At 38.5% G+C, this 23,279-nt stretch overlaps 1 long non-coding RNA gene across 2 annotated transcripts in view; it reads right to left on the minus strand.

The window, feature by feature from the left end:
* Positions 1–21,731, minus strand: part of LOC125778939 (uncharacterized) — a 39,302-nt gene extending 17,571 nt beyond the window's left edge. The window contains exons 1-2 of one of the 2 annotated variants that reach the window (XR_007423038.1): positions 20,083–21,731; positions 19,324–20,046 (exon numbers count right to left, since the gene is read on the minus strand). This is a non-coding gene — a long non-coding RNA (uncharacterized LOC125778939). Of the gene's footprint in view, positions 1–19,323 lie in introns of both variants that reach the window. The other variant, XR_007423037.1, reaches the window with a different exon arrangement.
* Positions 21,732–23,279: the final 1,548 nt, after the last annotated feature.

The following is a 23,279-nucleotide window of genomic DNA, read 5'->3' on the forward strand; positions in this document are numbered from 1 at the left end:
AACAAACAACACTCATAAACCGACGATTACCCAGTCAATTTACGCGGCGAATGGAACGCCAATACAAACATTCGGACAGAAAACTCTGAAATTAAATTTCGGCCTCCGTCGCCCGTTTGAATTCACATTTTGCATAGCCGACGTAAAATCGCCAATTATCGGCGCGGATTTCCTAACGCATTGCGACCTGCTAGTAGACTTAAAAAACACAATTACTAATCGATAAAACGACGAGATTACATACATACGGTATAACGCGAGCTACAGCTACCACTGGCATTCAACTTGTTACTGGCACAAACAAATACAGAGAATTACTCTAAGAATTTAAGGAACTATTCGCAACGTCACATAATAAACGCATTGCCAAAACTACAACGTTCCATCACATCGTCACGAGCGGTCCACCAGTGAATGCAAAACCACGTCGCCTCACACCCGAAAAACTAAAAGCCGCCAAAGCGGAATTCGAATACCTGATGGTCAATGGGCTTCACCATTTTATATGGCCCCTAAAATGGACAACACCTGGAGACCGTGCGGGGATTATAGGGCACTAAACGCCGTCACCAAAAAGGACAGGTACCCCATTCCAAATATCCAGACATTTCATCAAGTATTTGCGAGCAAAAGCATATTTTCAACTATCGACCTAGAAAGGGCGTACCACCAGATACCCATGCATCCCGATGATATCGCAAAAACGGCCATAACAACTCCGTTCGGCTTATTCGAATTTCGATACATGACATTTGGGTTATGCAACGCGGGCCAAACATTTCAACGACACATTGACAGTGTGTTTCGAGGATTAGACTTTGTCGTACCATACCTAGACGACATCTGCATCGCGTCCTGCACCGAAGCTCAACATAAGCAAAACCTTCGAATGGTGTTCGAGCGTTTAAAGTAAAACGGCTTAACCGTTAACGGCAATAAATGTGTTTTTGATCAGTCAAACGTGAGGTATCTCGGTCATTTGGTCGCACCCAACGGTATTTTGCCACTGCCAGAAAAAGTAGAGGCAATAAACGCTTACACGGAACCAACCATCGCAAAGGACCTATGACGTTTCATAGCAATTATCAACTTCTACCGAAGATTTATACCCGGCGCTGCACATACTCAAGATATCCTGCAAGCGCTTATTCCGGGCAACATCAAAAACGACAAACGCAAAATTCAGTGGACCGAAGAGTCGCAAAAAGCATTCAACGATTTTAAACTAAAATTAGCCAATGCAACCCTGCTCGCGCATCCACAAGAAAACGCATAACTCACTCTATCAGTCAATGCATCAGACAGCTGTATCGGAGGCATGCTGCACCAAATAAAAAACGACGAGGCGCAGCCCCTAGGATTTTTTTCCCGCAAGTTAACAACATCTCAACGTAAGTGGAGTACATACTCAAGAGAGCTTTTCGCGGTATATAAAAGCGTTAAATACTTCGCCGACCAACTCGAAGGTAGATGTTGCTCGATCTACACCGACCACAAACCAATCACTTTCGCTTTTAAACAGAAACCCGAAAAGACAGAGCCACGACAGCTCCGATACTTGCATTACATCAGCCAATTTACGACTGATATACGTTACGTAAAGGGTAAAGAAAACACAGTACCCGATTTCCTTTCACGCATCAATGTATTACAACGCGAACCTATCGACGACGAGGTCATTGCGGCAGAACAGAATGTGGACAGTGAACTGAAATCCATTCTTCAAGGGAACGACCGCTACAGCATAATTTTGACTAAGATGCCCGTGCTCAATTCAGCACAACAGATATATTGCCATATTTCAAACAACAAATGCAAACCTTACATTCCGAAGTCATGTCGCAAAACAATTCTTAACGCTACACACGACATTGCACATCCTGGTATTCGAGCGACTACCCGACTCATCAAACAAAGATTCGTCTGGCCCAACATTCACCAGGACGTTGCAACCTGGGCAAGGCAGTGCATACCATGCCAAAAATCGAAAATTCAGCGGCATAATAAGACCACACCCGGACGGTACGATACCACAGAGTCACGTTTCGACCATATTAACATCGACATAGTCGGCCCACTACCGCCCTCAAACGATTACCGATACCTACTAACGATCGTCGACAGATTTACGCGATGGCCAGAAGCAGCACCTATCAAGAACATAACGGCTGAAACTGTCGCCACCACACTCATAGAAACATGGATCACGCGATTTGGTGTACCTTCTAAAATTACAACGGACCAGGGGCGACAATTTGAATGTCAAGTTTTTAAGCAGCTCAACGAAAGACTAGGTATACGTCACCTCCGCACAACCGCGTATCATGCCCAAGCCAACGGTTTAGTAGAGCGTTTTCATCGTACACTAAAAGCAGCACTAAAATGTAAAGATCGGCGAAACTGGGCAATCGAGTTACCGCTCATCATGCTTGGACTTCGATCAATATTTAAAGAGGACTTAAAGGCAACACCGGCGGAATTAGTTTACGGAAAAAGCTTGCGAAGCAGCAGCCGTACGACGGACCATTCGCAGTAATAAAACGTCATCTGAAATATTTCACGCTGGACATCCGAAACAAAATTAGAAAAATTTCAATCGACAGGCTGAAGGCAGTATTTACCGACAACAACAACACTATCGACGAGAACGCAGGGCCTACTCCAGCTGAGTTTCTGAAGTTCGATTCCCTAAACGTCTGTGTCTGTAAGCACACACAGATTGAAAGGGGGGGCTGGTTGTGGCAGTGTAGTACGCGAACACACCTATCAACCAAGGCAGTTCGATGGTTTGGCAGCACTCATTAATTTATGTATGTGCATCGCAGTTAGCAGAACTGTCATTATTCTTTCTTACAGAGATCACACCATTCGTTTACGCATATCCAGTTAGAACACGCCACTTTTCCAAATAAAAAGTATTACCATAGTCAAAAGTTGAAGCACGTTTTTTAATCAAACCCAAAGAAGATCCATAAAGTGAACCATGAAGAATTTAATCACAAGCTTCTTAAACCTCGAATTGTCCACGATATTTACAGATGCGACTTCGTTATGGATCCTGAACAGCTATCCCAAAAATTGTCAGGGGTCATACAATGCGGACACGGAGACAGTGATGACAGAATATAACATCAGAAATAATTCCATTAGAGAGCGAATCTATTCCCAACATTCAAGCTGTGACTGCTGCGATTGTGAAGGAAAAGGTAGAGAGAGAACAAAGACGAAAAGGAGGAAAGAAGATGAAAATCAATATCGACGAGGTAATCCATTGTTACGAAATTGTTAATAATAATAATGAAAAATGTTTGTGAATAGGAAATTCGCCAAGCACAATGCTTATCAGAGAACTCGACACATATCTCGATTCTCTCGATAATTTAGCGATGTGGTCACCGGATTTTCTATTACACGCAATTACAACTTTAGAGAAAATGTTACCGTTAGCCCTCGTAAAGGAATACGAGGCGAAATGTGCAATACATTCATTAATGGAATACCTGTTGATGGTTCAGAAACAAGTACTAGCCCAAAGAAAGAATTAGGAAAGTGTTCCATGAGGAACTTAGTGGGAAGCCTCTTAAACCTAGAATCATCCACGCCATTTACAGAAGCGACTGTAACTATGGAAACATTGTCAAAAATTTTCAGGGGCCATCCTGCTCATCGCGTACCATGGCGGTTGCGTCCACATTGTCCACGACTGCAGTTATTCCAACAACTCATGCATTCTTCAATATCCTCGCAAAACAGCAAATCAATAGAAGATATAATCGAAGAATCGTTCATACTCGGAAGTTCACGCTCGACCACTGGATCAATCTCGCAATCTATTTGCAGAAAAATTCTAGGATGTACCTATACATCAATATCGCCGGGAGAACACTGCTATTTTCCTCTTATGGAATGTGTTGATAAAAGAATAATATTATGGATCGAAGCAATATTAGAAGCACCTGCTACAGAAACATTAAAAATGTTGTTTGATGGTGATACAGTTTCAGCTAAAGTAAAATATTGTAATGATGCTGTCATATTGAGAACAGCTGTTATTGTTTTATCAAATAATGATGTTTTTCCACATGATACTGCTTTTATATTACGAATGTTTGTATAAGTGACATATCTGTGGGCACACACACAGACGGGATGTATCACATCTGGCAGCACTGTTTGTCAGTCATTTTATCATCTCATTCTCAGTCAGTTATTCTACTACTTCATTTTCCGTATATTTGTGGAAATTCACAGTAATGTAATTCACAGTTTCAACTGCATTCCTAATTCTTAAGTTACAGTTTAAGAAACGGTCACTCTTTGTACAGACGCCAACAGGGCTACACGTTTATTCTGATTTATCCAATAAATTTAGCGTGGTGGCTAATATCTCACCATAATTGGTGACCCCGACGTGATCAAATTGGATTAAACTTTGTCTCTTCACGCGTTTAAGTACAAATGAGTGCAAACGCTAATAGTAATTGCAACTCACGCTCGTCGTAATTTCTCGTTCATCAGTGTCTAAAAATTTGTGCAAACCAGTGACCACGTGCTCTCAATCGATTGACTGACATGCAATAAGAGCATACGCCGAACAAATCAATGAATTTTAACTCGCCAAACACGTCCACGGATAATCCAAACGGCTTGACACCAATCTCCTCGCACATGACCACAAACGACCCATCGCTGACCATCGGTGACGCCGCCGGTGAAGCCCAGAACACAGCATCAATTGTAGCTGTGTCCAGTTGCAAACTCCCGCAGTTCTGGTCCATCCAGCCTCGTTTGTGGTTTGTTCAGGTTGAAGCAGCGCTACAGGTGGCCCGTATCACAAATGACGCATCACGTTACAATCACATCGTTAGTGCCTTGGACACTGATTCAATGTTGCAGCTAGCGGACATCCCGCAGAATCCACCAGAGACCGACAAGTACGCGAAACTGAAGGACGAGATATTGAAGCGGTTTTCAAAATCCAGCGAACGCCAGCTTCACCGAGCGCTTACGGAGGTTCAACTCGATGACAAAAAACCTAGCCAGCTCCTGCGCCAGCTCAGAATTCTCATGGGCGACAGGGCCTCAGAGGACTTACTGCAAATAAAATGGTTGGCATTGCTACCACCATCTACCAGCCGGTGTCTCAAACTACTCAGAGAAGCCCCTCCAGATGAGCTTGCTGAAGTTGCAGACGAGCTAATGGAAAACCAAGCTAGCCATTCCGTTATGGCCACACATCACTAGCATGCCCTGGCAGCACACAGGGGTGACAAATTCGAAAATTCTCTGCTCACCAGCATGGCAAAGGACTTGACAGACCTTAAACTTGCCATAGCCGACCTGGTAACCTATACCAAGGACCAGGGAATTACTCGAGACTGACCCCTACCTGCATCTGGCCGTTTCCAGCAGTCATCATCGAAAGAAGAGCGAGCCTCAAACAAGAAGAAGTTCTCCTATTATCACCGTCTCTATGGGTCCAGAGCCAAAAAGTGCGAGCGTCATTGCACCTTCAACTCATCGACAGAAAACTAACCTCGCTGTCGACCATCCAGGCGGCCGGCGACAGCATAGAGGCTAACACACCACCAACCAGAGAGCATCGCCTTCACATTCATGATCGCACAACAAACATGAGATTTCTTGTCGATTCTGGATCAGTGATCTCTCTCATGCCCAAGTCCGCCATCACTCACACGCTCAAAGAAGATGATCTGACTCTCTCGCAGCCAACGGGACCGTTATCCGAACCTACGGTCGAAAAGTCATCACCCTTGACTTCAATCTTCGCCGTACATTTAATTGGTCTTTTATAATTGCAGATGTTAAGTCAGCCATTCTCGGTGCAGACTTCCTGGTCCACTTTGCATTGCTTCTAGATCTCAAAGGACGATGTCTCATCGACACAACCTCGTCATGCACAACTCAGGGCACACTATCTGAGGCCACGGTACACAGCATTTCAACAATCGACCGCTCAATCTGTCCTGGTGCACATGACACCCAATACCTGCAATTACTCAACCAATTCATCGACATAACTCATCCCAGCACCAATCCTTTCACAGCCATTGACAGTCAAGTCGCTCATCACATTGAGACGACTGGGCCACCAGTATTTGAGCGCCCACGACGTCTCATCAGCGAGAAACTACAAATAGCTAAAGATGACTTTGACCTCCTGCTACATCATGGCGTGATCCGTCCATCGAGCAGCCCATGGGCCAGGCCTATCCATATGGTGCCCAAGAAAACTGGTGGATGGCGCACCACAGGTGACTATCGGAAACTATCGATATCCAGTCCCTCATGGGGATGACATTCACAAGCGTCTCCACGGATCCACCGTTTCCTCCACCATCGACTTAGTCAGGGCTTACCACCAGATACCCATGGCCAAGTCAGACATTGCCAAAACAGCTGTAACCACTCCTTTTGGACTTTTCGAATTTCTGCGTATGCCACCCGGACTACGCAATGCCACGCAGACTTTTCAAAGGCATAGGGACAACATCCTCAGGGCTTTGGACTTCGTGGGCTGCTTCATAGACGATTTGATTGTCTATTCTCAGTCCCACGAACAGCACCTACGACATCTCACCACCATCTTTGAAGTCCTGCGTGCACATCATCTCACCATCAACCCAAAGAACTGCCAGTTTGGCAAGTCTGAAGTCATCTACCTGGGGTACACTATCAACAAAGACGGCTACACTCCACCCGCCGAACGCACGCAAGCAATCGCCGATTACACAAAGCCAGAAACCGTCAGCGATCTACGTCGTTTCCTGGGGATCGTCAACTACTACCGGCGAGCGATCCCTCAAGCGGCCCAGATACAATCACCACTGACGGACTTTCTCAAACATGCCAAGAAGAAGGACAACACTAAAATCCAGTGGACACCTTCTGCAGATCAAGCCTGACAAGACTGCAAGAAAAGTGTCATCCAAGCCACGCGCCTGGCTTTCCTCGCACCAAACGCCATCCTCTCATTGAGATCCGACGCCTCGGATACAGCCATTGGGGGCGTCCTTGAACAGCGACACAAGGACTCATGGCAACCACTGGCCTTTTTCTCCCGCAAGCTCAGTCCAGCAGAGACCAGATACTCCACGTACGATCGTGAACTTCTAGCCATCTTTGCCGCCATCAAGTTTTTCAAGCACATTCTCGAGGGAAGAAGCTTTAGCATCTTCACCGACCACAAGCCAATCATCTACGCATTTTCTCAACGCGCTGACAAGGCATCACCTCGCCAACTACGTCAATTGGACTACATCTCACAGTTCTCAACTCAGATTTTCCATACCAAGGGCACAGAAAACGTCGTAGCTGATGCGCTTTCGAGAATCAGGGTTGGGCATTTTTGCACTACCACTAAATATTTAGTGATAGTGAAAAAAATGCACTATCACTAAACCATTAGTGAAACATGAGCTTTAACTAAATACATTTGAATTTATATTTTATGGCCGATATTAGTTATCAACTAGTTTGTTGATAAAAATGTTTCGTGGTATATAGGCGGTATAATTAAACGTTGTCATTAAGCCAATCCAACGAAATAAAACATGATTTCTTGGTGTCAAGTGCAGACTACTTGATTTGGCAGTATCAAAATTGCACTGCAGCTCAGTAGTAATGCGATACATATGTTTGTATGAATGTTCAAATGTACACTGGGGAGCAAAAAGGAATGCATGTTTGCTTTTTTGTCCAGTAGAAATATCACAACACCTACGACATGTTAAATAATTACAAAACAATGAAAAATGTTCTAAAATGTTTACGTTATATGAAAAAAAAAATCATCATCAAACTTTCAAAAAACCTATGGTAAAAATTGTATCATGAAAATCAATGCTAATATCTGAAAAGAGCAAATATGTACTCTGTTTTGCTCCTCACTGTAAGTACATTGAAGCGAAAGAGTAACAAAACAAAGTGGCAAAATTCTAATGAGCACTTATGCTAGCAAAGGTACATATGTCACATATGTGCAATATCACTAGCTTATAAGGAAAAGCTGATAAGTCCAGTTTTCAACAAATATTTGACTTTGATGCAAAAGGAAAGGCCACATTAAGATACGTTGTTGTTTTCATATCTCCTTTAATATTTTCAAAATTGCACTTATCAGCTTTTTACGCTAAGCCGACGATATGTAAGCATGCATAAGTTAAGTGTTAGTTTATACGTTTGTTTGTAAAATTGAACTAACGTTACTAAATGGGAGTTATTGAAATGCAATATTTAAGTGAGTACTAGTTTTGATTAAGTGTCGCACGTGTTTTTTAATAAAATATTGTAGTGCTCGAAGTGATTTAATTTATTAGTGGACAAAAATTATCTTTTAATAAAAGATTTGTAAAATGAGTGATAGTGAAATAGATTTTGGAAGTGACGACTCAGTGGCTGATCCCACTTTCGAGCCCAAGTCTGGTTCGCTTAAACAAATTCGGGTTAATGAAACTATTGAAATTACCAAGTGTATACGTACTATCACTGATAATCCGAGAACTGAAGAGTTTCATCATAACCAACTTTCTGGCGTGAATGAAATTCTTTTTGACGGAGAATTTTTCAAAATAGTGGAGAAGGTATTTTTTAAGTTCAATACTTACAACTAAAGATCGACCGAACTTCAGCTTCGGCTATGTCTGGCCACCCACGTTCTATTCGGTTTCGGTTCGGTTTCTGCCAAAAAAAACCGAACTTTGTCCGAACATTTGTCAAATTTATTGTGTATGCCTCTTGTAGTGAATGGAGTATTTTATTACAATTTTTATTTAACAGAGAGCTTCAACTCCATACCAAACCAAAATGATAGGTATAATCGCTATCTGCCAAGTATGCCTCAAGAAAGTTAAAGGTTCGCTACGGGTAAGCTCTAACTTTATACACCACTTACGCGAAAAGCATCCAAGCACATTTAAAGATTTTCAAAAGAAAAAATCTGAAACCAGAAAAAGTTTGCGTGCTAGATCTGTAACCGATCGAGATCTTCTTTCTTTTGTTTGCGAAACGTGCTCTCCATTGTCTATTATCGAGCATCCTAGTTTCTTAAAATTGCTTTCCGGAAGAAGGATCCCCAGTAGACGTACAATAACCAGAATGCTTTCCGAGAGCCACACGGAGTTCAAACAAAAGTTGTCAGCGGAATTGACCAAAATTGAATTTATATGTGCAACAGCTGATATTTGGTCTGGTGGAAAAAAAGCGTTTTTTGGATACACCTGTCACTGGCTAGATGCTGATACCTTAGAAAGAAAATCTGCAGCCTTAGCATGCCGCAGGTTTAAAGGTACACATTCTTTTGATCGAATAACAGATATTATTCGGGAAATCAATAGCCAATACAATATACCAGTCGGAAAAATAGTATATACCATAACCGACAATGGATCAAATTTCGTCAAGGCGTTTAGAGAATTTGGAGTTATCCTCGGTAAGTAATATCTTGTAAAACAGTTAAGTGCTAATAAATTATTTTAGAGAAAAAAGGTGAAAATGAGAGCGACAATGATGATAGCTCCGACAATGGTAACCAGTCAGAATGCTCCGTCCCTGAGTTCCACAATTATACGCCAATTTTGTCAAAGCATTTTCGATGTGCTAGCCATACGCTCAACCTTTTGGCCACTGTTGATTTTATAAAGCAATTGGATGGCTCAACAAATCAGGCAGTTCGTAACATTCATAAAGCTACTTTCAACAGGTTAGAAATAAAAATTCGAACTTCCAATTTATTAAGGGTACTAATTTAAAGGCGCAAAACTTTCGCAAACTGGGCAAACTGTGCAATTTTAAACCCCCGCAAATGAAATGTGAAAATTTGTATTTTGTTTACTTTAATTTTGGTTTAAATTTGGTTTGACTTAAATATTTACTTAAATTTGAGTTTAAATTTTTCTTGTCATATAATTTACTGTCAAAAATAAATATAAAATTGTCTTCGCGAAATATACTGCGAAAAGTTGTTCAAGCGCCCAAATATGAAACTTGTGTGTATAGATGAGTACCCTTATTATATGTGTATTATCCTTTTCCATTTTATTAACACAGATGTACAAAACTGTGGAATAAATGTAATAGGCCAAAATCTGCGGAAATAATAAAAACAGTTGTATCTTCGTATCTGGTTACGCCTTGCGTTACAAGATGGAACTCTCTGTACGATTCGGTTCAGAAGCTAATAGAAATCAAAAGCAAATTAAGTGAACTATGCTACAAGCTGGAAATTTCTACTTTTAATGAGGAAGAAATAGAGTATTTGGAAGAATATGCAAGTTAACGGCAGCAGCCACACAGATACTTAATGATAAATGTAAACAAATTGTATCTTCTCACAGCATTACTGCTTAGTCAGCAGAATACTTTAATTTATAAGAAATCAATACATCACTTGTTTTGATAAGTAAGCAAAATTCAATATTCCATTATTTGTTTTGATAATGAGAATAATTGGAAATCCAATGCTCTGGCTCACTTAATGCAATGTCAAAGCATCTTTAGTAATAAGCATAGAATTATAAGAATATAAATATAAGTGCTTTTACTAATAAAGATCAGTGTATAATTGGCAAGCGTATTGAGTGATCATCCTGATGATCAAAGCGCACCACATATTATCACGCTCAAATCAACACTTGTGTTTAATTTCTACCGCGCGTAGCGGAACGGAATATATTTTTTTAATACTTTCCACACAAGGGAAGTTAATTTGCAAGAGTAATGCAACCTATCTAAGCTATCGACTTCCTGCAAAGAGAACAAAATATGTTCTTTGGGTATTTCATTCCCACTTTAGTGTCTATCAAAATAAAAATGCGACGTTTAGCTTCTGAAAACTTAAAATTTCTTGCGGAAATTAATACTGAAATGCAATCAAAGTTACTGGAAAGGTTTGAAAAATATTTTCGTCTGCACTCTGACTCCTGGGATGCAGTTATTGCAGCAATCACCCTTCCAGATATCAAATTAAAATTTTGTAAAGTCTTGTTGGAAAGTGCTGAGTCATACACTCTAGATGATATTCGAGAAAAAGTTAAATCATATGCGCTGGAGTTTAAAAGACAACCGGTAGAGGAAGGAAATAATTTACAGCCATCCATAAGTGCTAGTACATCATTTCTCGAATTCGATGACGAGTCCACAGGTATTCGATTTAAAGAAACCAACCTGCGAAATTTTTGTAAATAACTTCCTTTTTCAGATGAAAATCAATGTATACAAGGCGGAGCTGTAGCAACCGAAGTAACTTTGTACTTGAATGACGCTGATAGAAGCATTGATGCTTTGCACCGCTTTCCTATTATAAAAAAAAATTTTTTAAAATACAACACACCTCTTCCTTCCTCTGCGCCAGTGGAAAGACTTTTTTCCTTTGCTGGAATTGTCAATCGATCGACAAGGCAAAATCTCACCGACCGTAATTTTGAAATGTTGGTATTAAAAAAAGCAAATAAAACATGAATTATGTTTTCCTAATTTTGGTGCGGCATAATTAGAAGTCTCTACTCAAATATATGGTTTATTTTGAATACATTGCCTCATACTGCTTCAGCTTATACATATACATACATAATCTTATTTTTATTCTTCAAGAAACAGTGTTATGTTACTGAAAAATGTTTATTATCACTAAAGGTTTTCACTATCACTAAATATTTAGTGGTAGTGCAATTTGTTTTTCACTATCACTAAATTTTCAGTGATAGTGAATTTTGCTGTTTAACTACCACTGAAGAAGTAGTGCTAGTGAAACCTTATTGCATTTATTTTTTAGTGCACTATGCCCAACCCTGTCGAGAATTAATGCCATAACCATGCCAACCAAACTTGATGCTGAGACCATTGCGCTGGCACAACTTCAAGATGACCAGCTTAATGATGTCCAATCCAGCTCATCTCTCCAGCTGCACCTGCTGAACATTGAAAGTCACGAATACTATGTGATGTGACCAATAATACTGTGCGACCTTATCTTCCACAGCCACTCAGACGCCAGGCCTTTGACATCATCCATGGTCTTTCTCATCCTAGTGGCAGGGCCACAGTCAAGGAACTCACCGGAAGATTCGTCTGGCCAGGTATTAGAAAAGACGCACTCCTGTGGTCCAGACACTGCATACCATGTCAATGTTCCAAGGTCCATCGTCACAATCGCACCACACCAAACCACATTGACGTACCAGACAATCGCTTCGAGCACGTCCACCTGGATCTCATACAGCTGCCCAGAGTCAAGGACCTTCGCTACTGTCTGATGATCATTGACCGCTTCAGCAGATGGCCACACGCCATACCACTCAACAACGTGACAGCTGCGACAGTTGCACACGCCTTTTACACTCAGTGGATTTGTCAATTCGGTTCACCATTGACAATCACCACTGATCAAGGTCTACAATTCGAATCAGCACTGTTCACCTCACTCTCACGAATGCTGGGCATTCATCGTATTAGAACGACACCGTATCATCCTAAATCGAATGGCCTGGTGGAACGGTGGCACCGCATACTCAAGGCGGCTCTCATGTGCAACAATGAGTCACCTTGGCCAGACATGCTACCGTCAGTTCTACTGGGACTCCGAACCGCATACAAGCCAGATCTGAGAGCATCTCCTGCTGAAATGTTTTTCAGGACTACACTGCGTATACCCGGTGACTTCGTTGCCACAGCAGGCACACCAGGTGATCCACAAACATTCGTGAGGAAATACAGGCAAATCATCCAACCAATCAGGCCAACACCAACAGCTCATCACACCAAACGCAAGCTGTTCCTACTCAAAAACCTTGACACGTGCACCCACGTCTTCAAGAGAGTAGACTCCATCAAGAAGCCTCTGGAACAACCATACACTGGCCCCCATGAAGTCATCCAGCGTGTAAACGACAAAACCTACATCATCAGGATCAATGGGGCAGAAAAACAGTCTCAATCGACATGCTGAAGCCAGCATACATTGAGTTAACAAGCAACCGCACCAAGCACCTTGATCCTAGTCCATCTAGTAAAGGAGCTCAACCTTTAAAAGTCCAGCAGTACTGTGGGCATACAGACGGGATGTATCACATCTGGCAGCACTCTTTATCAGTCATTCTATCATCTCATTCTCTGTCAGTTATTCTACTATTTCATTTTCCGTATATTCGTGGAAATTCACAGAAATGTAATTCACAGTCACTCTGATTTCGTCATCCCACTCGTAAAGTCCTAATTGTTGTTTAATAAAATTGTCATTTCATACAAAGATATTCAAATAAAAACTATTTTTGTTATAAAAACATTACTTATAAGTTAACATATCACCGTAGCCCACAACATCAGGTGTAGTTATGCCTGTGATTGCAACGCAAACAAAAACATCAAAGGTGTCAGTCTCAAGTTGCAGACATAACAACGAAATCGCTTGCCATTAGCAAACGAAATCAACTGTCCCAAACCGTGTGAATTGCCGAATCAGCATTATGGAATCATGCGGCAGTCCACGTGAGGTGATGGCAAGTAGATTTGATAGGTGTTAGGTATTCAGGTGCAGCACCGAAAAGTCAGTTGTAATAACTCGATCGTAGCGAACGGCTGCTCTACATAGTAGGGAAATAAAAATAAATTAACCCAAACCTTGTGTTTTATTTACTTATACGAATGTTGTATGTAAGATCATTTATGATAAAAAAAAATAAACTTTGTCACTTATATTGTTTTATAAATAAAGTAAAAGATAAGATGGCAAGTTTACTGGCCATTGTGTCTATAGTAGATTCTGTTTTATTCATTTCTACTACTTTTTTAGAATGCCGCGTATGTGGCAACTCTACTTCAACGATTTTCAGCACGCCGCCACCGCAGAGGGATTTCAATAAGCGGTAACGGCAGTGCATTTGGAAAAATTCCACAATCTTATACTTAGGTTCATAGTCGATTTTCTTGTAACTTGTATAACACTGTAATACACTGTCGTTATGGCTATACGACAACTCTATGACAACTCCAATAACTTCGAAACGGCTAATTAGCATAAGTATGTTTCTGTCGCAAGGATGTTAAGAGCATTCTCGGAAATTGGTGTCCACATGTCCTTGAATATCCATTATTTACATCATCATCTGGACTACTTCAGTAGACAATTGGCTACCGAATCTGATGAACAAGGTGAACGCTGTCATCAAGTTGCTATGCCATTTGAAATGAAGTAATACTGATTTTTTATTTTTTCAAACTCATTTTAATAAAACAAAAACCTACAGATATAGAGGCAAAAAGTCGCCGATTGCAATAATTGCGGAAATTTGTAGAAGGGCCAACAGTGGAGTCACACATTGACATTATGTGTGGTTCAGAAACTGATGATAGCGATGAATGCGATGCCACTAGTCCCGAACAACCACCATCGAAAAAGTCTAGGCAATATTTATTAAAATAAATAAAAATAAATAAATAAAATAAAAATAAAAAACTATAAAAATGTTTACTTTATTTTTTAGTAGTTTATGGCCAGAAGTCTTGAGTTATTGGGGAAAATTTATAAAAAAAAAGGCGGTAAATGACACTTTGTAATTCTTAATTTTTCTAAATATGTTTCATCAAAATCGCACAAGTGGTTCGCGAATTATGTTAAACTACGTTTTTGCCAAAATGTTACAACTAAGCGAAAAAACATCAAGATAAGGAAAAAATTTAAAAGGTCATAAAAAAAACTGATACATACGAACGCCAAACCCTTTGAGGGTTTTACTATACTGACCTAGTACCATCACCCTGACTTGGAATTTCTCACCCCCCAGACAGTAATCCCAAAAATGTGCCATAGTGATATGTAAAAGTGCTCTACCCCGGTAAGAGAGTTATGCCAACGGATTTGGTAAAATACTGTCAACAAAAACAGCAAAATATTGGAATTAGCAGTGCATTATGGCATTGCAGCTAACTGTGAGCAACATCATCAAAGATGCTCAATCAATTGTAATATTTAAAGGCGACAATACGTATGCGTTTTCATCATTTATAAGAGAAGTGGAGTGAATACAAACTCTAGTGAGAGAGCAACCTACTCTCCAAACGTACATATAAGTTAACACAGCAAATATTTATTTCAACATAAAAACATTCATTGCAACAATGTCACTGTTACAGAAATTTGTTAAAACAAACATCCGCTGCAACTCCCAGAAAATTTTAAAAACAAATTTTTTTGTGAAGTTTTTGCAGTGAGCACGTCTCAAACGAAAAAGAGCGTGAATTCACCAAAAATTTAAAGTTTAAAAAGCGAGGTAACCGAACCCATAAAAAACAAAATTAATTCATCAAGGCACCGAGCCTTCGATAACAGGAGACAAATGGAGACCGAACAGACTCAGAAGGCAGCGATCAATCTAGTAGAGGAGCTTGCCCGCAGAGAGCAACAGTTGGAGCAAATGAGGCAAACCTACATATCTCGAACTAAGAAACCGGACTGAAAGAAATAACGGCAGCTGGCATGTACTTATAAAAACAGTTAACGACATGCCGATATTTACAGGGAGCATCGACCTACTATCGACTATGAGCGACATAGAGCTACAGAAAGAAGTGTCACGATCAATCTACTACAGGACCAACCAGGGAGAGGCAAAGAATATGTCGTAGAATGGTAACTTAGCCCACTGTATATGTATGGCATAAAATGGTTAGTTGGACCATTGTGTATGCATGTACAAGTTAACACGAAACATATTCATAATTATAGCTGACGCTAATATTTTAATAACAAATATAGCTGAGCTAATATTTCGCAATCAGAAATAAAGTTATAGCTGACAGTAATATTTTCGTCAACAACAGGAAGCGAACATCCGCCACGAGCCGCAAAGGTGCAATTCCACAGAACTGCAAGTTACGGGACAGGTAGATTAAGGTTACTTTTAGCTTAAGAAAGAATATGTAAGTCAGTTGCAATTTAAAAATTAGTAAAGAAGGTCATACGGACCCAATTAAAATAAAACCACTTTTTTTTCGGAGCTCTAGCAAAAAGCCCGATAACTGGCGCCCGAGCAATGTGTTAAACAAGCAACTCAAAAAAGTACCATATGTAGTACTGAAAAGTGACAAACAACTCAACAAAACTACCATAAGCAGTACGGAAAGCAAGCAGCGGAACTGACTTTCTGGCATCGAGGGAGTGAAAGAGTGCGCCCAAGTACCGAGAGGAAAAAGGACAACTGCACGGTCACCGGCCATGGAAGGGAAGCTGATATCTATTTAAGGAATAAGTTAAGCTATTTAAATTTAATAATTAAGAATAAAAAAAAGAAAAGAACAGTGTTTGAAAATTAATAATTTAGAAATATATAAACAAATTTTTTGGAAAGAAAAAAAAGAAACTCATAAGAGAAAATTAATAATTTAAAAATATTTAAAATTTTTTTTTTGGAAAACAAAGTAAATAATGTAAAGAAAGTTTTAAGAGTTCCAATAAGAAAATTATTTCTTTTACAAATAATAAACGGGCTCGTACAGCCAATAATAAATAATAATACAAAGCTGCGATTCACCATCTACGGGGGGACCCTCCAGCTTATAACATACAAAATTTTCTGCGATTCACCACCAAAGGGACCCCCCTGAGAATTATAAACCACAAAGAAAAATAAAAAAGGGCTTGTACAGCCAATAACATATAAAGTTAAAAAGGGCCGCGATTCACCACCTAACGGGGGACCCTCGGGTTCTTATAAAAGTAAAATAACTCTGCGACTTTCCTGTAAAAGGGACCCTCCAAAGAAAATGACTAACCCAAATAATTTAATCAGACCACCAGTGCTAGGGAATACAACTCCCGTTGCACCAACAGGACCTTCCGGTTCTGGCACCCAAATTTCGCCAGAATTGGCACATTTAGTTAAAAACGTCAGATGTTACAGACGGACGGACAAAGCATAATACAAAGTATTTTGAATAATGGTACGAACCAGAACAGTAGGGATCAAACTATTGAAACACTTGAAGCTGCAAACATGGAAGTACAGCTAGATAAATGTAAGTTTTTTTTCTCCCTGAACCAGTGGAAATCCTAGGTTTTATAATCCCGGAAGAGGGAATAGAAGCAAATCCCTCGGAAATTGAGGCAATTCAGAAAATGCCATCACCAAATTCAATTCGGACAGAAAGAGAAGACATAACGGAAAGAATAATAGACGAAAAAATTATATAGGAGTGTTACGGATTGCCAATGCTTTGTCCACACTCTAGTCACACTATTATAAAATTGCCAATGCACTGCCAACACTCTGATCACACTGTTATACAGTAACAACACTCTAGCCACGCTATAAATGGAAAATGTGGCTGGGTTCTTCTCTTCTTCTTTCTGCAATCATAAAGTGTATCAGTTCATTTCATCAACATTGGTTTTTTTTTGGAATAAAAATCGGAGGCAATCGGGCACATCATTTAACATACATCAAAAATATAAATCATCTTAACAACTATTATGTAAGACAATTTTTATATAATTAATATTTAATTGTAATAATTCAAAGGCTGTGTATATAGTGAGGGCTGATATATTAGATCAGTCCTCATGATAATAAACGTGGGGTGCAACACCCAAAACCAGAACTTAATCTCGGCAATCTTAAACAAGGAGAATTGGCAATAAAGTGCCCTCAAAGTATAAAAAGGAAATAGTAGCGACTAACTTTAACACGACAGTCAAAAATAAGAAAAATATTATAGACATATCCAACACTACCTGTGTCCCTCGTCTACTAAAGAGCAAACCGGCAGAATGCATTTTAATAAATAATCAGCACATACCATCGGTAGAAAAGATATCACCTGGCATTGTATTACTAAACCAATATAACGGTACAGTAAAAATTGACAGCCAAAGTATACATCTTTCCGGATCATATGCAGTAGAATACCATAATTCCACGGTGTGGATAGAAAACCAAACATACTCATTTAACGAAAAATTTACCAGCAAACCGTTAGCAGCAATTTTACAACCAAATATACCATCGTTTCAAGAAGAAGAAATTTTAAGTTTGGAGATGATGAAGGAGTTTCATCTGAACAACACACATCATCTGGAAAAATTAAAAAAAATAGCCCACACTGCAGCTTTAATTACCAATTTTTCGCTCATAATCATCTGCATGATGTGCATAATCGTAATTATCACCATTTTGAGTCTAAAAAATAAATGCAAAGCAAGTATAACAGAGCTATCAAATTACCATGTAAATGTTAATCTGAACGATCATAATGAAGTCAAAACACCTGAAATACCAACACTAGAAGGGTCAATAACTCTGACAGATCAAATGCAGCGAACAAACGGGGACGTTTGTTTTTGACAGCGGAGGAGTTAACACGAAACATATTCATAATTATAGCTGACGCTAATATTTTAATAACAAATATAGCTGAGCTAATATTTCGCAATCAGAAATAAAGTTATAGCTGACAGTAATATTTTCGTCAACAACAGGAAGCGAACATCCGCCACGAGCCGCAAAGGTGCAATTCCACAGAACTGCAAGTTACGGGACAGGTAGATTAAGGTTACTTTTAGCTTAAGAAAGAATATGTAAGTCAGTTGCAATTTAAAGTTTAATAAAGAAGGTCATACGGACCCAATTAAAATAAAACCACTTTTTTTCGGAGCTCTAGCAAAAAGCCCGATAACTTACATTTTTGAATGGCGACACGATGTCGCCAACGGTTCTCAGAACGCACAGCGGTTCAGGGAAAGAAATAAGTATACTCTGCTGCTGAGTAAGGTCTGTGGTCTGTTCGTAGAAATTATAGAAAAGAGATCGCATTATAATTTGCAAAAAAAAGTGTGAAGTAGCTTAGAATGTGTGTGGCGAGTTTAGTTAATGTTGCGCCACCGAGACGAACAGAACTTGCTGCGTGTTGAAAATAGAAATAAATGAGCCTTCTCCGACATCAGAAGTGGGATCTGCTTTGCCTACTGATCCACATTTGTTGGCGTTGGAACTGCAAAATCGCAACCTGATGGAAATAATTAAAAACATGCAGAATCCAAAGGGACCGCAATCCGATGGTAAAGCGTCACACATTACCCTACCAAAATTTAACCCTGACGTTGAAGGAGTGGAGCCCTCATCTTGGTGTAGCACGGTGGACCTCATAATAATTGTTCCCTTTAATTTTAAAATATTAAAGTCAGCAGAACAAAGCATTGCAACAAATGTGTACTAATTAATACTTACTTCCTGTTTACCAACTTTTATACAATTATTATGGTTTTAATTTTTACTGTATTTTTCTTGACTCATCAAATTTCTTTTACTTATTTACCTTCATGTTAAATTAATTTAAAAATAAAGATCATTATTGGTGTAACCTTCGAGAAGATAAAGTGTTTTATTTGGTGCAATTAACGAAGGAACGTAATAACATAACTGGCGCAGTCGGAAAGCCAACGGTTCGGGTTGGAGCTTAACTAAAAGTGCTAACCAAATAATATCTTTGTTAATAATTAAATCCTTGGACCACATAAGGGGCCGCCTGTTCAAAAACTCGAAGGAATATCGGACGGAGAACAAATATCAAGAGCATATTGGTATAAGGCTACAAGGAAAATAAGTGGAAATACTCGAGAACCGTTGGAAAAGGACCTAAATCCCTCATGCGTACAATTCTCATAGGGGCTCTGTAAGTAAATGAGTGGTTATTGAATTACAAAAAAAAAAAATTTAAATAAAAATATATTAATTCAAAAGAAAAATTTTTCAACCACTTATTTATAAGCACTTGGAAAGATCATTAAAAAATATAATCTTTAAAACTTAAAAGAAAATATAACATAAATTGTCAAAATAAATAAAATTAAAAAGGAAGAAGTGGAAAAGTGGAAAAGTTAAATAAAAAATAAATTACATATATAAAAAAACGAATTAAATTATTTTTGTGTAGGCATTATTTGATTCCAAATTCCTATCAATCGGAACCAAATTATCTTATGTAAATAAAACAAGTTATTATTTTTGATGAGTAGTAAATCTAGATATTTTCCATATCCTAAAAGTTTTAAGATTTTTAAGTCAAGAAGCCTACCCGTTAAATCCGAGGACATTACATTAAATTTTAATATGCTTTCAAATACAGAAGTTCCAAGTATGAGTCAAGTCAGGGACTCAAACGACAACTAATAGTAACAACATGAATAATATCGACATTTTTAACTCACTTAGAATTCCAGATGCAATCAAGGACCTACCCAAATTTGATGGTAATCCAAAATTGCCCCACGAATTCATTAGTAATGTGGAAGAAATACTTCTTCACATTAGGGGAGCAGATAACACTCCTCATGGACTAATCCTCTTGAGGGCCATAAGAGATAAAATAGATGGTCAAGCCAACGAAGTCTTAAACATGTATGGCACATCCCTTAATTGGGATGAGATCAGAGGAAACTTGATATCGCATTATTCAGATAAAAGGACAGAAACATCCCTAATTAGAGATCTTCATTGTTTAAAACATTACGGCAAACCGATTGAAAAATATTACAGCGAAATAACAATACAAACATTCCTCAAGCAAACAACTAGCATCTTATCAAGGAAACCCTGAAACTGAGGTACAGACAAAACTCTACAAAAGGCTCGGGAACATTAGGTCAAAATTAATGGCACGAGTTCCAATATTTCAAATTATTCTATAAACAATATGACATGAACGTAACATTGTACAACACTGACTTTCAGTGTTCATAGTTGTCATCTCTGAGAGTTTGTCAAATGCAACTTCCACCGCAAAATTTTTAAGCAAATATACGCCACTGCCACGTCAAAATTTTATAAAAGCACGCAAATACCATTCGCGCAAATTTCAAAACTCCGTGAGGAAGCAGATAGGCTTATTGTGGAAATATCACATCATTAAAGGCAAAAACAGTATATATATATATATCTCGAATATCGATATTTATTTGTCATTTCTGGATTATACGGCCTTACTTTTTCCTTTCTACTTTTCGTTCTCTTTCTACTTGGTTCCTTGAACAATAAACACGTGTGTCTGCTATAGATTAAAATATCCGCAACAAAGTGTTTTCTTTATTTGTTCCTACTGGAAATATACAAGACGAGAAATCAAGACAAACCAAGAAGATATTAAGGATTAATATCTGTGTTCTACTACCTAAAGGCTCTGCGGATTGATCTGTTTTCTACAGATTTTCTACAGGTTATGGGCCCAGATTCCCATCGAAGATAAGTACACCTTGTGATTTACATTTTTTATCATGGAAAAATCAAAAAGAAATATAAAGCCGTTCGACGGTGAAAAATATGCGATTTGGAAATTTCGAGTTAGGGCGCTTTTAAGCGAAAATGATTCGATTAAAGTAATTGATGAAACTGGTGGTGAAAAAGGTGATGAGTGGAAAAAGTTAGAGAAATTGGCCAAAAATACAATTATTGAATATTTAAGTGATTCCTTCCTAAGTTTTGTCACAAATGATTGCAGTGCTAAAAAAATTTTTCATAATTTAGATTCAATATATGAACGCAAAAGTTTGGCTACACAGTTGTCCGTCCGTAAACAATTACTTTCACTAAAATTAAAAGGCGATATGGATTTGATAAACCATTTTAATATATTTGCTGATCTAATAACGGAACTTTCTGCATCTGGCGCGAAATTAGATGACATGGGCAAGGTCAGCCATCTTTTGCTTTCTCTACCTGTTTCGTATGACGGCGCACAGTGGTGCCAGAGCGGAAAAAAAGGATTTTTTTCATCACTCCAAATTTGTACCATCTTTTCAATTTAAGCTAAGAACTAACCATATATATTCAAGTTTTTTGTTGGGAGAGCTTCAAAGTCCAACAAAGTATCAACGCAAAGTTACTCAGAAAAATGTGATTAATATTGCAAAGGTTAAAACTCAAAAGTTAACCATAAAATATCAATTGTAAAGTTTTTATTTATTAAAACCAATATTATAGATGTGATTTACATCATCAAATGTATACTTTCTTTTTCAAAATTTTTTTTAAAATGAAGTTTTTTCATGGTACAAAAAAATCATATATTTCACAACTTCAACAGAATATAACTATTGTGCGCAGGAGCGCGCAGGTTAGCCACTTACACGAAATAAACTTTAAAATCTCCTTAATCGATAGAAAAAAAATCAGCTGCAATGAGCTGCCAACTCATGAGTAATTAGCATTTTAATCTACTGCAACTGTACCTGATAACAGCGAAAATGCAACTTTTGTGATTATATGTATTATTTATATGGGAGATGGGCGTAATTGTGGGCGGATTTGCTTTATTTTTTCTGGACAAGCTTATATTTACAAAATATTACACTGTAGAAAATTTTGTTACTGTAGGATGATTTTTGATTTTTGTGTTATATGGGAGGTGGGCGTGGTTGTGGGCGGATTTTAACAAAATTTTTTTTTTCATCTAATTTGGCAATATGAGAGATGTGTGCCAAATTTCAAAGCCCTACCTCGATTCCTTCTATTTTTTGCCGCGGCTTGTATGAAGCGGCACCACTGTGCGGCGTCATTACCGCCATCGAAACACTCGCAGAAAGGAATTTGACTTTGGCTTACGTCAAAAATAGATTACTTGATCATGAAATTAAGTTAAAGCAAAAATCTACAGATACAAGTTTAAAAGTATTGCAAGCTGTGAATAAAATAAATAAAGTGAACAATTTTCAAAATAAAAATAATCAGTTTCAATATAAAAATAATAAGTTTCAAGATAAAGTCCAATTTAAATCCAAATTCAAATTTAATAAACAAAAATGTTTTTACTGTGGCAAGATAGGGCACTTAAAGAAGGACTGCTATAAGTATAAGAAAGAGAAAGAAAATATGAATAATAAAGAAAAACAGGCACAGTTGGCTCAAGGGTAAAAAGAGACAGAGAGATCTGGTTTTGCATTTATGCTCAAACGTCATAATAACATTAGTGATGGGCATATTTCTTTCCTATGCATTTGATCACTTGTTCAGCAACGAAAATCTACTCTCAAACGTTTGTCATCTTGAATCACCAATCAAAATCGCTGTCGGACGAATTTATATTTGCAACTAAAAAGGGATCAATGAAATTGCTAACCGATACTTTTACCAACGTTACCCTAAATGATGTGTTATTTTGTCCTGATGTATCACAAAACCTTATTTCTGTTAAAAAGATGCAAGATGCTGGTTTTACGATTGTATTTCATCCAGGAGGTGTGATTGTGAGTAAAGATAAAATAAATATAATGGATGCAC

The sequence above is a fragment of the Bactrocera dorsalis genome, chromosome 5 (genome assembly GCF_023373825.1).
Source record: "Bactrocera dorsalis isolate Fly_Bdor chromosome 5, ASM2337382v1, whole genome shotgun sequence".
Lineage (NCBI taxonomy): Eukaryota > Metazoa > Arthropoda > Insecta > Diptera > Tephritidae > Bactrocera > Bactrocera dorsalis.